Below are 21671 nucleotides of genomic sequence, written 5' to 3' on the forward strand. Positions count from 1 at the left end.
GATCACCTCATCCCTCAGTCATTGGGTCATTCCAGGCCCCTACCCTACCTCCCTACCCATTCATGCATTCTCTCCCACTCACCTATCAGTCAAAAACCCAATCATGAAACATCCTGTAGAAGAATTACAGAACTTCCTGTAGAAACCCCTGCAGACTTCCTGTAGAAGTTCATAAACACGGTTGCATGGCATCCTGACTTTGGGAAACTCTCTGAAAGAATATTAGGGATCTTTTAGACCCTCTCTATACCTTCCTGACCTCTTCCATGCATTTCTCCTCCTTGATCCACCTCTGCACAGTGAAAAGCCAGTTAAAAGCACATGCATGATAATTATAATAACTTAATAAACAATACAAAAAGATGTTTTCTTCAGATAGTGATAACTTAGACACATGCATTTTACCTTCCTAGAATTAATGGCATCTCTTTTCGTAGTTTTCATTCTCTCCTTTGCATCAGTAGGACTAGCTGGTAGAATTAGGGTTTGCTAGGGTTTGTGTTTCTTTTTGGCTTTCAGTTTCTTTTCGCAATTAGATTAGCTTCTTTCGAGTTAGCTTTCATCCATCAATTAAAAAGCTTCTTCTAAGAGCTCATAGAAGTTGGCTTAAACTCCTAGTGGACTTGTGCCAGCTGACCAAGTGACAGCTGCGGCAAGAGCTAGTACTTGTGCATACAGCACCGTCGCTTCCAAGTTTGTTACGAACTACCGGGTTGATAAAATTAAAGAAGGGAGTTCTAGGAGTTGTAGCATTATTGCTACAATACTGGAGCCCACCAATGATGTCATGTTGATGTCACCTTTGCCATGTGTTGTATGGTGATTGGTCCATGTGTCACTAAAAAATGGGTCATTCGGGTACCCAAAAGGCCAAAAACACTTGCCACATGTCACACTCCTATTGGCCTAGTGTTGATGTCACCTCTAACAAATAATATGTTGCCATATGTCTGCTGCTAGAGGAGAGAGAAAGGGTCCCTAAAACTTTGGTTTTTTGCATCCCACCTTTATAAAAGAATTTAAAGGGTCCTAGCTATTCTTTTTACACTGTTCAAATTTCTGTTGGGTCGATGCTCCTATGCACAATGCTTTGTTACTTCCAAGCTAGCCTTAGTGGGCTTCACTGTCAATGTGGGGGTCTCCGCTTGAATCTTGAGCCAATAAACTACTTCCATCGCACAGCTGTAAGGGCCACGTCTGCTTGTCTTATGTCATCCCGCTCATACGCTTAAGTGATCCTTAAAGATTTTCCGGAATACACCTGTCGGGGTCATTGTGTCGAGTTGATGTGTTATGTGGGCCCCGCCTTGACCAATAAAAGAGCATCTTCATCATTGTGTGCTCCACGTATGCCTGTTCATATCCTTTGTACTCCTTAAGGTTTCTCCAAGGTTTTACCACCGGGCTACCTCCGCTGGGATGACCATTATGGGGGCTGCACCTGTGGCTAATGAACTTGCTTCCTGCTGTTGTGTTGTTCCTTCTACATACACTCGACACTTTCGATGGCGGCACCACTAGCTATTCCACTAGACTTTGGATATGCGCCAAACTTAACTATGTGCCAAAAGGGTCTCCAACCACCTCTAGCTCTACCACTTTGACTTTGAGAGTTCAACTTTGACTGGCTCTAACTTTCAATCTAGGAGGTCATTTTCAAACTTTCACATACCACTGGAAATATTTTTAGAGTTCTTTCTATCTAAGTGGGTTTCATATGCTCTTGAAGTGATATGTTGCACTAGAAATGCCTTCAAATTTTCTGCACCATTCTCTGCTCATCTTGCAGTCACCTTATGTCATTTTTGCCAACTTTTGCCATCTTTGTCATGCTTTGCCATCAATGACAACACAATTCTAACAAGCTCAACTTTTATAATGAATATTATATATTAGAAACTTTGAAATTTCTTATCAGGTAGATTATTTTATCTACTTCATATAGCCATAAACATGCCAAAGATATCAATACTACCATTGAAATGTGGGATCTTATTATATATCTCATCTTATATCTTGGACTCAGGGACTACACGGTCCATAAATTATACGATTCTTATTTTATCTCCCCATTTGCTTCAATATCTTTTGTTTGGTAGTAACTTTAAAAGGAAAAACCTTCATTAATTGAGTTCAAAATTTTGGTTGAACTTTTGCAATGAATATTATAACTTAAAAACCTCGAAATTACTTACCTTAGGTTCAAGTAATATACGTCTACATGTAAAAATTGATGTAGTTGGTTGTTCAATCGATCATCAATGATTTCACATAGAGCAAGATACTTCTACCTTTTTTCATCATATTCTATCTTTATTGTCTCTCTAACCTAATAAGTGACCTCATAAATAAAGTCCATGGTGGGTTTATCAATATCCATTATCTGTAATACTTTCACAAGAGGCTCACTAAATTATACTATCTCTTTTGGATTTTTCCATAAAGGTTTTTCAATATTTTTTTCAACTATGTCTTTTCCTTAAGCTTTTTTACTCCATTGATATTCATTCCACTCATCACAAGGGAACAATTTAAACAAATTGGCTCTTCAGTGAGTTATGGATTGGATTGCAATGTAAGAAAATTAATTGAAAATCATGCAACAACTAACTGAAAAAGCTCTCTTCCCTCAATGTTTTCCCTCATAAGATCAAAACTCACGTGTAGTTGTAAATATACCAGGTTACGCTTTTTGATTTTTCCACACACTTCTTCACTCACTCAAAATTTCCAATATCCTCAAGCATGGGGTCCAAACAACGCGCTATGTTGCTCATGGAGTTTATTACCACTCATATTAGTAGCATTGGAAAGGTCATGGTAAATGTGCTAGGGGGTAAGCATACATGAGATATGCCCATTGTCCCCTTAGTATGGTATCCTCTCACTTTAGGTCAAGCCATGGGGGATATCCCAATCTACACACACTTCAACAACAATCTAAAAGACCAATACCTAGAAACACTTATATATAATCAAGGATAAGAGTTAGTTAAACAATATTTAAACATGATAGATGAATAAGTATCACAAAAAATACAAACAAAAACTTGAAAACTTACTCAAATACCACAATAAATGACTACCGTTGATATATGAAAATATTTCAAAAAATACAAACCAACACCAAAAACTACCAAAAATGAAACATTGCTGAAAACTACCAAAAACAAATACAAAAAATTGCCACTTTTTTAACAAGGTCTCCTCTAGCCCATTGCCCCTGGCACATAGAAATTGTTCTTGGGCCTAGTCTTGCAAATAATATAACACGTACTCAACACTTTTGACATGAATTGAGAGTTTCCATCTTCATCAATAAAACTAGGAAAGTGGGAAGCTACTTAGAGAATAACATCAGTAGTAGTCCTTCTTCCTTGAACAAGTTGTTGAATTGGGTATTCCTTCTTCAACTAGCTCTTCAAATGAGGAGGCTTGAGAACCATCTATTTTATTTAGAGCCCATTTGTGTTGATGTATTTTCTATTGTTTGTGAACTCATCAAAGAATTTTGTATTTTCATCCCTTGCTTGGAGAAAAATAGCTCTACTTTTAATTCTCCATTATTTTTCTCAATTTAAGAGGCTTCTCCTTCAAGACTCCTTTAGTGATTTTAGTAGGTACTTCTAATGATCTGATAGAAGCCCCATCCTATCACTCTCCAAATTTTGTTGTAATTGAGAACTGATGTCCCCTAAGTATTTGTTGTTCCTCTCACTTTTCTTTGTGGCGCAAGCTATAATGACTAATTTTGTTTTTTTGTTTTTTCATGGAATTATAAGGGAGGGGATTACATAGTGTGGGGATATAAAAGTCTCCAATAGTTCCTTATTTATTACAGAAAAGAAAGGTCATCCAATTAGTTGGGGTTCATCTTGAAAGGGCTAGGAGTCTTATTCAAAGAGGGGGCTAGTTCTAGTATAATGGGGCAATGGTTTGAGTCTCCACCAGAGGAGACCCATTGCCTTATGAAAATATTTTCTTCTAGGATTCCTCCAAAGATTAGGCATATGCCAAGGGTTTTTCCACTCTAGCATCCCTTGTTCTCTTGTTCCGCCAAGTAGGTTATAACTTTGTTGGTTGAATGTCAATCAAGCCAACATCATCCACTTTTTCTAGAAAAATATAATAGAGTATCAATTTGAGCTACAAGTGCCTAGATTTCATTGGCCCTTAAAGAAAAATTCAAATCTCCTTTAAGCACCATCCAAATATCTTTGATAAGAGTATTTTACAGAGTGGACTCCCAAAAGTGTTTCCTTTTTGTATAAAGGGGATATATATATATATATATATATATATATATATATATATGTAGAGAAACTCATAATTGAGTCCTATGAATTGAAGGGTCATGGATAAAGTCAATTTAAAAGTCCATGCATTTGTTAAATTTAGGAATTTCTTCTTCTAACCCATGCTTTTCTTTTCCAATTCTTTGAAATGCATCAAATCCCATAAAATCCAAACCTAGAAAAGTGGAAGAGAGGGATCAGGTGGTTTTCGAGAATTTATGAGAATACTTGAAATAGACTCATACATGTACCCTTGGAGGTGACAATAAAGGATTTGAAGAAGTTCAATTGTTGTCACACCTTGTATTAATAAAACACTTTACATTTCTACAACACCATTATCTCGCATTGCTGCAACACCACATATCTCATTGCTACAACACCGCCAGTATGTCATTGTTGCAACACTCCAATGATGATACAACACACCAAAAAGTACAAATGTTGTAACATGATTGAGTATTGATGTTGCAACATGACCGAGGACCAATGCTACAATAGGTTGGAGTATCGAAACTCCAACACAAATCGGTACCAATGTATCAACACCTTGGCACACCAACTGTGGAAGTGATCACACCAACTCCTTACCTACTGCAAATTTGTGGTCAATTGTAGTAGTATAAGTGCAGTAAACCACTAAATGCATAATTATCGCCACTATTTTCCAAATGGAGGGATCAACCATTTGGCTACCCAATGGAGGAAACAAAATACATTGTGGAGAGATTAACTATAACATATTTTTCCCAACCTTCCATCTATCACGATGGCTAAGTTATTATAACAAAGGAGAACACCTTGAGAATCAAAGATTCCCATGTTGTCCCTTGATTTCATAATCAATTTGAGGGATTGAAGAATTATATAAATACCTTGCTCTACTTGAGCCAGAGTAGTAGTAGTGGTAGATATGAGAATTAAATGAAGACAAAATTATTGTAATTTTGATTATTGTTAAATAAAGAGATTGTTGGGTCTTGTTTCATTTCCTTTGCATCTAATGTGTTGATAATGTAGGCATGATGGTAAAATTTTAACCAATGCCTCATCCTTAATCATGTACTACCTATATTTTAGCTAGGGTAGTTTATATTTTCATTTTCCGTTTCGTTAATTTGATTATTTACTCTGTTTCTTAATTATTTATGTTTATGCAACTCACTATGTTTCCTAATTAGTAGTTCTGCTACAACTCATTAAGTGATTTGATTTATTTTCTAATGATGTGTGCTAATCAAATTAAAAATGGATTCATTCTATTTCCTAGATTCTACCACATTAGCATTGGTTCGCCCTATTGAGTTAGATTTTCTATATCATAGTGTGTTTACTTTCCTACCCATGTGGTTTCTTCCCTTTTTGTGTGATTACTTTCCAACAAAGAGTGAATTACCTTTATGCAAGAGTGTTGTAGTTAGTCTTTCAATTCTTGCAAGTGTAATATTAAATGCACAATAGTATGAACGTTTCAATTCCTACAAAGTATGGTTTGGTGACTTGTAAAGAAAATTAACATCCAACTTTATCATACCTAATTAGTACTACAACCTCATTGCCACTTAACATATTGTATTAGTATATATGGTGCATAATAGTTCCCAAGTTTTATATACACATGAGATTGAAAACTAAATGCACAACTTCTCAGTTATCTACTAAGAAATTAGGAGGTTATTGAAATGACCGTCACCTTCCAACATTGTCTCTTGGATGAATATGATGAATGGCTTATGGGTTTATACCATCCTTTTAATGGATAGATTTTTACAAGCTTGGCTAGCCCTTTCTAATTAATGGAGAGTAATATCATTGCTAAACATTGTGTAGGGTAGATGCTATAATATCCCCAAATAAAGAATGTTATTTTCTAGATTTGTTTGCTGAGTTTTCCTTCTATTAAGAAATAGAGATGGAATATTTCCTTCCCCTTTCCCTTCATCATATTTCCCTAGTCCCAATTCTAGACCTTTGGTTAGAGTGTGAGATCCTTTATTTTTTTTATTTTAAGAAGTATTATGGCACAGTAGGGCGAAATGGAAGGGCAGAACCAAATAACTAGGTTAGGGGTCATATAATGGGACTAAAGGAGGGGAAACCAAAGTTGGGGCCTCAAGTAGAGAAACCGAGAGAGGTAATGGAATCAAAGAGGATGGGTATGGGCTAAATAACTTATATGGTGTGAAAGGAAGTCTCCTTCCCTAGAGAGGTTAGGTCCAAGGATCAAAATATCCAACATACTAAATTTAAGACCATAATTGTTTAGAGAATTTGTTGTGGAGGAAGTGTCATAGTTCTTACCCAAAAGAGGATCATCATTGTAACAACCTTGGGTTAAAAGTTCATGTAATATCATTAATAAAGGGAAAATAAGACCAAAGTCACGGGACACATATTCCAAGATGAATGTTTAAAAAATTATCCTAGTGGGCATCACTTGTTGTTTATTATGGCTAAGGGGAAATTGGCAAAGGCATTGGAAAAGTATTTGAAAAGGAAAAAAAAAGAATTATTAGCATTTTATTTATGAAAATAACGGAAAATAAGAGAAAATGAAGGTGAAAGGTCACAAGTTTGCATGAGGGGGAAATTGAAGGAAATTGTTATAGATCTAACCCCGAAATATATGATAATAGAAATAAACCCAAGAGATGATAAGATCTAAATACAGATAGAAATGATTCATTTATTGATAAAACCCTTAAGGTAGGGCAACACCATACATTCACTCCTTAAGGAATGAGAACACTCCACAAGCCATATGCCTGTTCATACAATAATCCTTGACATCTCTCCATGTGGAGTCTCTAGCCTCTATATAGGCCTCATACATACAATACCATGGGTCATTACCATGGTTCCCTCATACCATCGAACTAATACCATGGGCCCATTACATTATTACTAACGACTTGTGGTCCCTTACATGATATGGGTTAACCACCTTATTTATTACTATGGCCCATCCCATTATTACATTATTCCCTTGGGCACTTCCCTTTGTACCCCATATTATCCCCCCCTAGGTATATAACATTCCACCCCCCTTAGCATGTTTCGTCCCCGAAACATGGGAAGAACATAAATAATAAGATATACTCAAAAGAGTAGTCCACTGGTACCATGCACGTGCATCTAGCCATCTAAGAGAAAGGTGAACCCTCGATCTCGCTGGTGCCTCGCTCGCTTGAGATGGAAGTTGACCGTGACAGCTCTTCTGTGTTGATGTGTAGTAGGTGGATCTTCGCTCCACTCTATCTGTCATGCGGGGGTTGTTGTCCTTGTGGCTAATTGGTTGCCATCTTGTTGGTTGTTGTCTTGCGGGGTGATGTGGGTGATGATATGTTGAAGTTTTAACCCACAATGTATTTTTATTTAATTAACCCTTTACTAGAGCCTGATTGTTATCTGGTGCATGTTGGGGTGCTTGCTGTGGTGTCTTATCTTCCAATATTACTTCAACCACTAAGCCCTCATCTGATGTATCAGTACCTGTAACCTTTTCTGCTTCAGCTTCTGTTTGTGTTTGATTGTCAATCATCACTGGCTCATCTTCTGATATGTCAGTCCCTGGAACATCTTCTGCTTTAGCCTCCATGTACTCTACCTGTTTATTGATGGAAATATCCTGTAATGTAATTTTCTTCTTTTTATACCAGAGCTTCAGGAATTTCTTCTGCACATTAATATTGATAGTACCCACAGATTCCATCCAAGGATATCCCAAAACAACATCCATATTATCCATCTTTGAAGTATAAAAATCACCATGCAACACATACTTATCCATAGAAATCTTCAAATCCTTATACACTTGAACATCCTCATCATCCACCTGTGTGTTTTCAATGTGTTTTGATGGAACTTGCAATTTTTTTGCCAAATTAACATTGATAAAATTATGCTTGCAACTAGGATTTATAGAAACAATGATTTTCTCCTTTTGAATCAATCCATGAACCTGTAATAAGGATATACCAGTAGGAAATAACCCCACATGTTTCCCCTTATCTCGTTTTTTAGCCTGAGACCATTTGTCCATAAGGAGTTTTTCCAATTCTTCATTCGAAAATTTGGACAAGTCTTTGATGCCAAGTGAGTTCCACCATATGGCGACCTCTTCTTTCAAACCAATTGGTACTATAGACTTCCAAAATACCCCATATATGCTCTTTAGTTTTTGTATGAATTCTTCAATGGTAGGGCTATCATCTTTTCCTGTAAAATTTCCATGAAGAGGGTTTGAGAAAAATTCACTTGGCGAAAATTTGAAATGGCCACAATTCTGTCAATATTGCTCAGAATCAATATTATGGCCTGTTTTCGGAAATGGAACAACCATTATGCATCTGCCCATGTGATAGAAATGCTGATCCAGGCACTGGAATTTCAGATCTACGCTGCAACTCTCCCATCGTCACCAAAATTTCTGAAAAAAGAACTGATTTTAAATCAGTGATATCTCCCTCATCCGGGCTCCGATTCGACTGATTTTTTTTTTTTGAAATTGGGTATTTTTTCACAAAGAATCTAGATCTGTAATTATATTTTGCAGATCTTGCACCAGGACGTCCAGATTTGTACCACAAACTCGCTGCCTCGAAAAATTGTCTGCAACACCACTGATTTTTAGATCAGCGATATCTCCTTCATCTGAACTCTGATTCGGCCAATTTGTTTTTTTGAAATCGGGTATTTTTTCACAAAGACTTCATATTTGCAATTAGATTTTGCAGATTTTTCCCCAAAATGTACAGATCTGATCTGCAAACTCACTGACCCAAAAATTTCCTGCAAAACATAAAAAAAAATTTCTCCACTTTTTGTCCAAGAAAGTGCTCTGATACCACTTGTTATAGATCTAACCCAGAAATATATGATAATAGAAATAAACCCAAGAGATGATAAGATCTGAATATAGATAGAAATGATTCACTTTATTGATCAAACCCTTAAGGTAGGGCAACACCATACATTCACTCCTTAAGGAAGGAGAACACTCCACAAGCCATATGCCTGTTCATACAATAATCCTTGACATCTCTCCATGTGGAGTCTCTAGCCTCTATATAGGCCTCATACATACAATACCATGGGTCATTACCATGGTTCCCTCATACCATCAAATTAATACCATGGGCCCATTACATTATTACTAACTACTTGTGGTCCCCTACATGATATGGGTTAACAACCTTATTTATTACTATGGCCCATCCAATTATTACATTATTCCCTTGGTTACCTCCCTTTGTACCCCATATTATCCACCCCTAGGTATATAACATAAAAATAAAGGAAAATGAAGAAATTAGAGGCAGCAATAATAAAAAGAGATTAGAGCATCAATTTGGGGCCTTTGTTCAGTTTTTTTTTGGAATTAGTCTCTCAGAGGAGAAGAGCACCAAGAGGAGAAGGAAAACAAGCAAGCAAAAGAAGGACAAGGAAAGTAAAGGAAGGAAAAGGAAATAAAGGGAAATCAAGGATCAAGCAAAGAAAGGTTGGATCAAGCAGTTTCAACGGGAATACTTGTAGGTAATAGGTTGCATGTATGATTTCCTAGCTGGTTTTGTGTTGTAGGGAAAAGTATCCGACTCGGATGACCCTATCCCACTCTAAGGGTGATAGTACCTCAGCAACAACTGTAAAAAAAAAACTACTTAAGGTTTACTTCTTTATGAAAGCAAAAGAGAGTGGATAAATGCACTAACCGTAGCCTTGCGCTTAATGTCGAATCCAAACTCCTCCCTTCACCGCTTGCTCCCAGCTCTTTGCTCTTTTGCCGGCCCAGCTACAATGAGATCCTGCAAAATGACAAAGAAGGAAACTACAAGAGGCATGCAATCATAACTGATTCACGGATTAGCATAAACCAAATATACAATTATCACAAAACATCATTGGAACAAATGCATATAGAAGAACCTCAATAACTTTTATTAATGAAGAAGTAAAGGTTCTGAGAGTGTTACAACCTTTGAAGGCCCCAATCCAGCAACACCTCCCAGCAGAAAGAATTTCTCCTCTTCACCTCCCTCAAGCAATCACCCAATAGCTCTATAGTGAAACCAACAGCATATCATTACTTTGCACAAAATTCCAGCCTCCTTGAGCTCATAGGAGAGAGCTCAATATATAGATGAATTGAGAAAGGATGAGTCAGCTTGCAACTGATGTGTAGCTGCCTTGTGTCCTCTCTCTCTTCAGTTGATCTTCAGTTCTTGAGTCCACTTGGAGAACCTTGCTTCCACTTGGAGAAATAGAGCCTCTGACTCATCACAAGGCGAAATCCCTGATCCAAGTGTCATTTTTGGAGCAATGACTCAGTGTGCCACTTGTCCAATCTCGCTCAACGCAGGTGGCCTTTGTTCTACCTGCTTTGCAACGCAGGTACACCATGGAGGAGTTGTGTTTCAGCGCAGAAGCCTAGTGGAGCACCTGCTTTGATTTCAGGATTGCTTGTTTTTGAGTGTTTTCAGGTGGAGAACTGATCTGAGAGCTGTTGGTTTGCTGACCCTGTTCTTCTAGGGGTAGGAACATCATGTTTAGGGAACTTTGGATCCCTTGGATTATTGACAATTCATGCCTGTTGCTGTAAGGCACAAAATTGTCTATAACAGATGCCCCCTAAAGTATGAGGTCGTTTATCGGGTGAAATGCTTTATTGAGAGGATCCGAAGTTCATTCAATCTGCTGAGCAGTGTCCTGTAATAAGATACAATACAATACATTATTTTTCATACATTTTCATGATCTAGCTGAGGCGGGCATTCCCATGCTCAGCTTTATAAATACATTTTGGTACATAGAACAGACGATCGTCTGATTGTAGACCGATAATTCTGTGCTGAAATTATCATCCTTTGAGAAGGATGATCATCTGTTGTAATGATGTACATATCAAATGTCTTTATGTCCTGAATATATATCGCAGCCCGGATGGATGAAACTAGATCCGGGGTCTTCAATCTCTTCCGATCTTCACTCGATGTACAAGTCGATCCATGTGAGAATTTCTTGAAGTCGAACATGGAAAGACATCGCTTGATTACCGGTCAATGATGTAAACCGTTAACAAGCGCGAGAGGAATCGCCGATAAGGATGATGACCCTCAAGGTACGGCAGTACAATTCACATGGTGGGAATAAAGGACTTGGCGTCGACCACCATGCAAAATCTTCTGGTCGAAGGTCATTGATGTATACCTGTCGCCGGAAGTGAGAAACTTGCCATTGAGGCATGCAAGCTTCAAAGTACTGAAGGGGTTGTTCCTAGATCAACTCCTTGGATAATGAGCTGATGTCGACAAGGAGCAATCCGTCAGAGGAGGGCCTTAATGAATCCCACATCAGTGACACGGAACGGAGCTAGTGATTGTGATGAGGTGAAAACAAACTGTGATGTATGATTCAGGGTGGCGGTCATGAAATGGATGAAGGACAATGTATGGCAGTGGATGGGACACGGTTGACTCTTTGCAGAACAACATCTCTTGAACATATAACGACACTGATGTGATGGATTGGTAGCATTACCCCAAAATGTGGATGGTGTGGCGAGGACCATGGTTATGAGACCGGTGAATGAAACAACCCAACCCGATGTGATACGGAGGACAAAGTGTCATGTTCAAGAGCGACTTGCTACCATTAAAGCTGTGAGGTTCTCCCAATTTTTCCCCAGTCATTGCTGACCAGTACCTCTTTATTTTTGTCAAGCTTGAGGAGGATAACATATGCTTGTTCTATAACCTGCCCTTCGGGCAAGCCCATCGCTATGTTTTAACGAGCCTAGCGATAGGGAAACTCGTTCTCGTCTAAAGACAAGTTTGTCGCTATTTAATCATTTTAACGAGTCTAACGACAAGGAAAACTCGGTCCTTTTCATTTTTAGAGAGTCTGAAAAGGTACGGAAAGTTAACTCCAAAATTCCTTTTTCGTCATCTAATCCCTTAAGTCCGAAAAAGTATAAAACAATACAGAAGGGATGAATTTTCGATTTCTTTAACGAGCCGAACAAAACAAGCGCTCGATCTTTTTGTGCAATAATCCCTCAGGTCCAAAAAGATTAAAATCTAGAGGAGGGATAGCTCTTCCGGTCGCTTTAACGAGCTGGAAGGCCAAAACTCGGCAAACTTTTCATATTTTACGAGTCAGTGAAAAGAGCTCAAAGAAGACTCGTCTTTTGAGGAACGAGTGATAAACAGGGATAGCAGCAGATTCCAGGTACAGGTTGGAATTTTCCAATCATGGCAGTGTCACAAGGATGGCTAAGTGAAATCACTCTTCGCAGCTGTTCCTCAAAATGGGTAAACAAACATATGGAGATGAACGATTGGCCAACTGAACGGATGGAGGTGATGGCATATAAACACGACCAAGGGCTTTTAATATGGCTGTCAAAGGTTACATTTCTCAAGGTTATTTACCGGTTCATTTTTTCTGGGTGAGCTTGAACTGTAGGGGAAGATTGCTCACAACTTATGTTTATTTTTTAACGAGCATGAACTATGTATTAAAACTGCTCGGATTCTTGCATTTATTTTTTAACGAGCATGAACATTGCTAAAACTGCTCGATGATGCCCCCAGCATAATAATGCAGACGAGGCATATGCCCCCTAAACTTTAAGGGGCAGTTCATTTTTTAACGAGCTTGAATGCGTTCAAACCTTGCTCAATTATACCAGTCTTAATACAAGGAATGCCTCAGGTGAGGTATTCTTATTTAAGGAGCTATACCTCACTAGCTACTCCAATTTGGCAAGTTTTAACTTTTGCCCCACATCCCTTTTTATGCAAGCTGGAAACGGCTAATCCTACGAGTTTAACGGGTTAGACCTACAGGTTTAAAGGGAGGACCTAAAAATTTAAAAAATAAATAGTCGTCCCGTGCTTGCACTCCAAAAGGTTCGCATGCCCCCAGGTATAAAGTATAATTTCAAGGCTGCCCCTCCTCTGTCCCACCTCTGTTTTTCTACTTGTCGTCTTGCTATATTTTTAACGATACTTGTCTTCTCGTTATTTTTCGGTGCCGACGGTACTTGTCTTCCCATCAGTTCACTTTTTGATTTTTGCAAGATCGCAACAGATAAGACATTGGTGTTACGGAGGGAGGCCCTCTTACTTATTATCCAAAAAATGGTTTCGTTTGCTGCCGCAAACTAAACTCTCTTTTCGGCGATGTCTATCATTAGGTTGCTAAGGATGGTGACTACTTGTTGCAGCAATTTCATCTCTTTCTTTGGAGACTGCCCCTACTTATCCTTCAAAACATACGTTTTAATGGGTGAGGCTTGACATTCAAAGATGGTGGCTACTTGCCGCCACAAATGGATCTCCTCCCTTAGGAGAGCCTACTTTTTTAGACAAAGGGAGCGATTCTTCGGCTCACATAACTTTGACAAAAGAACTTTATCCTAGAACAACCCTCTCTTCCTTTCTTCGGACGGGGTACGGACTAGTCCATTCTTCTGCGGAAATTAACTTTATACCCAAGGTTTCCTCTGCCCAAGGCAGGCCAGGGTGCATGCCCCCTGGGTCCCAGTTCTTTCTTTCCGAATCACTCGCATTCATCGGGAAGTAGAACCGGGGGTGGAGGCATTCCTTGAGTGAATAGACCGTTAAGGGATGGTATTTGACTATTTGCGATGCGTGATCCTGGAAATGAAAGTTGGTCTACGAGCTTGACCATTCTTCCTTCGTGCGGAAAACACATAACTCTAAAGAGTGAGGACACTATCGCCTCCATGCAATATATATAGTCTCGTCCAAGGAGTAAGTTATATACCAAGGGTCCCTGGACGACCATGATGTTCATATGAACTGTCTTCCCTTTCAATGTAACTGGAACATTGGGGAGAATCCCTAACGGGTGACTGGTTCCTTTATCAAAACCTGATAGATTTCTTATCTCAGGTAAAAGCGCCGGGGAACCCAGTGCTTTCCAAGCAATATAGGAAAGGATACTCACAGATGCCCCTTCATCAATGATAGTTCCAGCCATCACCATTCTGTAGATTTGGACGATGATTCTGAATGGGATACTGGCTGGTAACCGGGGTCTGCCTAGTTGATTCCAATCAAAGGATACAACTAGGTTGCTTGGTGGTGGGACCGAATATACAGCCAGATACGACCCTGACGATGTTCCTTCCTGCGATAAAGGAATGGGCGTATTGCCCTGATGCTCATCAGAGTCTGTGTTGATGAAAAGAATATGGACGGTGTCATCCTTATCCTCTTCAGTGAGGGTGTCATTTGAAGATAAATCTTCAATGACGGTGTCATTTGAGGATGAAACCTCTGAAGGAAGAACCGGGTCAACTGCCGTTTCGACCTTTAGACTTTCGTCTGGTCTGGATTCAGCAGGTTCATTCTCAATGACTGACACTTCAGCTGACCACTTGAGCGGGTCAGCTGGATTTTCAACTATCGAGGGATTAGGCACGAGTTTTTGGTATCCAGGAGGAAGTCGTAACGGTGATACCGGACGATCTTCCAAAACTCTCTTCGCCTCATCTAAGAATGGACATCGGTGGATGGCGTGATCGCCTTCACACAACATACAGGGTGATCTTGGTCTCCCTTTTCGTCCTTCACTCTCGCTAGTTGACGGACTGCAATCAACATGACTACCAGAGGTTGATGCTACCGGATTGTGCAACCTGGGGGACCAGTCCCTTAGTATCCGGGGAATACAAGGACAATCACGATGGAAGTGGGTCCCTTTGCAGATGACACATGGCGATTTAGGCCCGGTCGGTGCAGTGTGTGGATTTTTGTCAGATGTCTTTTGCTTGCCCCCAGTCGCCTTCGCCATAGGCCCCTTCTGCTTCTTTTCTCTCTTCTTCTTTTCCTTCTTCTCCATGGGAGGCTGACTTTTGCCGGCTCTACCTTGCGAAGATGGAGGATCAGAGGAAGAATTGTAAGAAGTGGAAGGCTGGTGGGTAGTTCTAGACTGGTCTGACTGTTGATTCGACTGCTCAGGATTAGTGGCGATCTGAACTACATTAGTTGAAAAGAGCCATACGGGTAGGCCAATTGTCAATCCTGGAAGTGACAACGTGGCCATATGAGGCGCACCAACATCTCCCCAAGAGGAGAAGGGATTGGGACTTCCGCCAAGGTTACTTCCTTGGTTGGTGGGCTCCATACTTTTCAACTGAAAGATCAACGTGGGAATAACAGGTGATTATGTTCCGATTTAAAATAAATTTTATTAACGACGCTTTAGACACAACTTTGCTTTTTCATGTTTTAAGAGTCGAGAAAAAGCTAAAGATGACTCTAGTCTCCTTCGATGTTTTAACGAGCCCGAAGTGACAAATGCTCGGATGGACTTTTTCAGTTATAGAGTTTGAAAAAGGCCAAAAGAAACTTCTCTGGAGTTCTAGGCAGAGGGTGTGCCAAACTTTTCGCGAAACCACAGAATACGTTTTACGGTACGGGTGGTCGATCTTCGTGAATGCTGTGTTCACTGCATCGCGATCAGTAGGGCGGTCGACATGGCTTCCTATGGATAAAGGCTTTGTTCCTATAGGGGTCTCCCAATATATACGCGACGGTACGTGGGAGCACAAGTCCGTATTAGTGCCACCGACTCTCAGGAGGAATCACCCACCTTCGTAGAGATCGACAATCACTATGTTTAACGACGTCGGAACACATCTCTACCTAGTCCTCTATGTGTTTGCGTTATGTTACAAAGCGTTGTTATGTAAATTGAATTTATTTTAATGTTGATCTTGTTTAGCAGTTTGCCTTTAAGGATCACCACGAGATGTATGTAACAAATTCCTGAATGCAGTCTAAGATGAGAAGCAAACTTTTCAATCTTTCAACTTTGAAAATCTTAACTACTGAGGGAGAAGAAAGGCAAATCTTTTCTCACAGATCATAGAGCACACACTAATGCAAAATTTCCTAAATCGTCATGTAAACAGTCAAATGCAAAATGCACAATGCATGTATTTTCTTTTCCCTTTCTTAATGTTGATTGGTTACAAAAAGAAAGTTGCTATATAACTTTGATTTCGATTTAAAGCGAAAGTAAACAAGCTTGTCCAAAATCAAAAGACACCTTAAGATTTACTTGTTTAATCACTGGAAATACATGAAATCAAACCATAATGACGAAAGTAAACTGACTAATCAGCTATGGACAACAAAAAAGCTAACTCTTTAGACCAGCAAAATGCCTAACACAGGTTCAGATCTAAGAGGCCAAAGCAAGACTAGTTTACTTTTCGTTATGGGAAATTGTAAATGAAGTAAGAAATACAAAAGAACAAGTACAATTTCGTTATATAACAGAGGCGGAATGATGGCAAGTAAGGTTGGTTTCAGAACAGGTACAAGACTGGTAACTGGCAGCCAAATCTATGGTGAAAACAGGCAAGAGAAAGGGAGGAAACCCCAACAGCACTAGGCAAAATTGGGCCAACGCAGGTGCTGCTCAGCCAGTCTGGCTCTCAGCGCAGGTAGCCCCTTCGGGACCTGCGTTGCAAAGCAGGTAGCCTGTGTACTACCTGCTTTGGAAAACGAAAGTTGCGTTTTCACAGTTTCTGGGTCACAATTTTCTAAAAAATGCACAGTTTTTGCTCAAATCAGAAGCAATCAGTCAAGCACACTCAAAGGGATGACAAAGAAGGTGAAAAGCTATCACTAAGAGCTTACAAGGATCCTTGTAGATCAGCTCTTCAAATCATGAACATGCTCAGAAATGAGCTAGAGTAACTGCCCTCTACTTCGCTTTTGATATAGTCAAAAGCTTTTCGATTTGGTACTCTTTTGTTCAGGAAATGAATAGCAAAATACTACAAACACAATCAAACAGATACGATCCCCAGCGGAGTCGCCAGTTTGTTGTAGGGAAAAGTATCCGACTCGGATGACCCTATCCCACTCTAAGGGTGATAGTACCTCAGCAACAACTGTAAAAAAAAACTACTTAAGGTTTACTTCTTTATGAAAGCAAAAGAGAGTGGATAAATGCACTAACCGTAGCCTTGCGCTTAATGTCGAATCCAAACTCCTCCCTTCACCGCTTGCTCCCAGCTCTTTGCTCTTTTGCCGGCCCAACTACAATGAGATCCTGCAAAATGACAAAGAAGGAAACTACAAGAGGCATGCAATCATAACTGATTCACGGATTAGCATAAACCAAATATACAATTATCACAAAACATCATTGGAACAAATGCATATAGAAGAACCTCAATAGCTTTTATTAATGAAGAAGTAAAGGTTCTGAGAGTGTTACAACCTTTGAAGGCCCCAATCCAGCAACACCTCCCAGCAGAAAGAATTTCTCCTCTTCACCTCCCTCAAGCAATCACCCAATAGCTCTATAGTGAAACCAACAGCATATCATTACTTTGCACAAAATTCCAGCCTCCTTGAGCTCATAGGAGAGAGCTCAATATATAGATGAATTGAGAAAGGATGAGTCAGCTTGCAACTGATGTGTAGCTGCCTTGTGTCCTCTCTCTCTTCAGTTGATCTTCAGTTCTTGAGTCCACTTGGAGAACCTTGCTTCCACTTGGAGAAACAGAGCCTCTGACTCATCACAAGGCGAAATCCCTGATCCAAGTGTCATTTTTGGAGCAATGACTCAGTGTGCCACTTGTCCAATCTCGCTCAACGCAGGTGGCCTTTGTTCTACCTGCTTTGCAACGCAGGTACACCATGGAGGAGTTGTGTTTCAGCGCAGAAGCCTAGTGGAGCACCTGCTTTGATTTCAGGATTGCTTGTTTTTGAGTGTTTTCAGGTGGAGAACTGATCTGAGAGCTGTTGGTTTGCTGACCCTGTTCTTCTAGGGATAGGAACATCATGTTTAGGGAACTTTGGATCCCTTGGATTATTGACAATTCATGCCTGTTGCTGTAAGGCACAAAATTGTCTATAACATTTTGGCATGCATGGTATATGCATGTGTGCATTCATTTTAGTTGTTTTCACTAGCATGGGTTTTTCTAGGTTTCGACAGTAGTTTTAGCATTTCCTTGCCATTTTCAAATAGCCATGGTGTGATGAGATTCATTCTTGGTTGAGTTTTGGATTTCCCGAAGGTTTTGGATCTGGGTGAGGTGGTATTACGAAAATCTCAAGGGTTGGGGGTGGATATGGTTTCCTCCAGGAATCCCTCAACAACTGGGTGGAGATAGGAAAATTCCTCAAGAGATGGTAAAGGAATTCTGAGGCATCCAAGTTCGATTCAGCTTTGTGATCTTGTAGTCGGTTTAGGTGAGATCACGATAGTGTGGGGGTGGAGGTGGTTTAACCTCTTGATTCCCTTGGTTTTTTTTGGATTGGTTTATCCCATGAGATCCCACATTCATACTTGGAATATGGCATAGGGGTGATTAGTTGAAAGAAATATTTGGTTCAATGCAATCTATGGTCGGGTGGTACGTGGAAGTCCCTGACTTGGTTGGATTTTGCATATGGTTAATAAGAGCTAAGTTCCTCTTGTCTGTATGAGTAAATGTACTTGTTATTACATGGCTTTAATGTTTTTTCTATCATTGTTGATTATCTGGTTATATGCTGGTTATAAGTAGGGTTTTATGATAGATTTAAGTATGGATCTTATCACCTTTTAATTGATGAATGACTGGTTAATGAATGCATGACCTAATTGGTATCATGGAAGCTATTGTGAGATGGCATTAGTCCTTCTTGGTAAACTTCATATAAGTTTCAAATCTCTATGTTCAGATATGCATTCATGACCTGTAGGTTGCATGTTCTCAATGTGTTTGAAAAAATGACTGTCATGGTTAGATCGGGTTAGGTTAAGTCCTTGAGGAAGTTTTGTGCTAGAGGCTTTGTCTCTGTGTTATTTATCATTTATGGAAGTTTCATTAAGTTTTGGGTAGAGGTATGGATCCTAGTCCTGAAAAAAGTGGCTTAAATATTGTGGTTGTTGGCATAGGACTGCATGAAAAAGACTATAGTTGCTGAGAAGCATGCTTGTGGGAGTGACTGGAGGGTTACATTCGCTTGGAGGCCTTGTCATGGGAGTGACTAGGGGTCTAGCTAACTGAAAAGGAAAGTTATCTTAGGGTTTGGATACCTAGAATGGTTGGTTAGTTCCTGGGGGCCCTGTAGCACCTAAGGGAAGTCAGTAAGGTTTGGTTATGTCGACTCCATTTCCTTAAGGTCATCTAGGAGCTTGAGTCATGTCATAGTAACCTCTCAGCTCATGTTTAGCCTGGGCAAGCCAATGAAAGTGGGTAGATATGAGAGGATGCACATTACAGAGTGGTATCAAAGCATGGTTCAAATACTTGGACCAGATGGGCTAGATGCATGTGGTTATGCATGCATTGTCATGGTTATAGTTTTCATGCATGAGGTCATGGTATACAATTGTTATTGTCATGCATGATGTTGATATATTGATTTGATTATGATAATATTAGCATGATACATGCTAATGTGAACCAATTTTGCAGCTAAGATAAGCCTCCCCTGAACGTCATTGAGGTATGATTTTGGTTATGGTATTTATTGGGTTTAACTGACATGGTATACTTGCATGAAGAAGAGAATCAAAGATGACGAGAAACATGGTAGACTACATTTCATGTGACTCTCCTTACAGATCAATTTGTCAGCAAGGAGATGGGTATTCTCCTAATATAGCAGACACATTGAGTAGTTTGAGGGAAGAGACCAGAAGTTCCAAGGCCGACAATGATAGGTTGGTTGAGGCTCATGAAAGACTTGCAAGGGCTCAGGAAAAACAATCAGAGGTCAATGTGTTCATCCTTCATAGTTTTCCAGACTGTCATAAATAGGGATAATTAAGGATTAGCCAAGAACATGAAGAAAAGACTAATGGAGCCTATGGTAGTAGATCTCGGTCAAGATACAAGTTGGATAGAGGGGACACAATCAAAGGTGGAAGATCATTGGATAAACCTGACAGAGGATTTACATGTATGGGTATCACTCTAGTTCCTCATCCAGGAGACATCATCACATTCGTCACTACCATCATCCTTATAGGAGGAGTGAGTACTTGCCCAAGGAGTTCAATAAAGTCAAGCCACCTATATTTGATGGAGAGATGAAGAAGTTAGAAGATACATAGGCATGGTTTCTCGGGATGAATAAATTCTTCAGATTTCATAACTATTCAGAGAACATGAAAGCCAAGATAACCACCTTTATTTTGAAAGGGAAAGAAGATATCTGGTAGGAAGATGTGAAGAATGTCAAGGGAATTCGGGACTAAGAGTTGATTTGGGATGAGTTTGAGAGACTCTTCAAGAAGAAGTACCTGTCTGAGAGGTATTATGATGAAAGAGATAAGGCATTTTATGAGCTGCAGATGGGTTCTACGACAAATGACGAGTATACTAGCAAGTTCCCAGAGTTTTTTGAGGTATGTGCTTTACCTAAAGGATGAGAAAGAAACGATTCAAAGGTTCATCAGTGGGTTGCCAACACAATTTAGAGAATAGATCGAGTTCGATGAGCCATGATTGTTGGAGGAAGACATTAGGAAACTGAAGCATTGTTATGAGAAGTCAAAGTGTAAAGATGAGACTAAGCATGATTTGAAGGGGAATGAGAAAGTTAAAGGGAAGTGGCCACTGAAGTGGGGAAGACCTTAGGATGCAGTTGAGAAAGAAAATCTTGTTCCTTGTAAGAAGTTTAATGCAATTGAGAAGGGACATGGGTAACAATAGAATAGAGGTGATGGTAGAGGACTGTTGCAGTGTTGGATATGCAGAAAAAATTATCGAAAGAAGGATTTTACATTATACCAAGGTTTGAAGCCTCATATCTATAATGCTTAGGAGGCACACACAGTTGGGGGTGTGGGTCATAAAATTCCTAATATTTATGCAGTTGTGGACAAAAAGCAAGCAGATCACTAGGCATCCATTATTTACATGGAAGGTAAGCTCTGTGGTCAAGTTGTTTATATTTTTATTGACCCTAGATCTAAATATAATTATGTTAATCTTGACCTGGTGGATAAGCGTGTTTTGAGAAAATAAGTGCATGCAGAGTCTTGGTTGGTGCAGTTGGCTATAGGTGATAATAAGAGAGTTCATCACTAGGTAAGATCTTGCTCATTTGAGTTGAATGGTATGCCTACATCAACACATCTGAATGTACTTCCATTGGGGTCATATAGTATGATTTTGGGTATGGATTGGATGTACCTACACAGGAACAAATTAAATTTCTATGATAAGACTATTGAGTGCCTAGATGATAATGGGGAAAAAAGAATATTGCAGGGAAAGAAGAAGCATAAATCAGTGAGGATGGTCACAACTATGCAGGATAAGCGCAGTCATAGGAAAGGGTGTGTACTATTTGTAGTTCATATTTCCAGTGACAAGGGTAAGGA

The sequence above is a fragment of the Pinus tabuliformis genome, chromosome 1_2, assembly GCF_031772625.1.
Source record: "Pinus tabuliformis cultivar Carrire ecotype Pingquan chromosome 1_2, CPIR1, whole genome shotgun sequence".
In the NCBI taxonomy this organism is placed as follows: Eukaryota; Viridiplantae; Streptophyta; class Pinopsida; order Pinales; family Pinaceae; genus Pinus; species Pinus tabuliformis.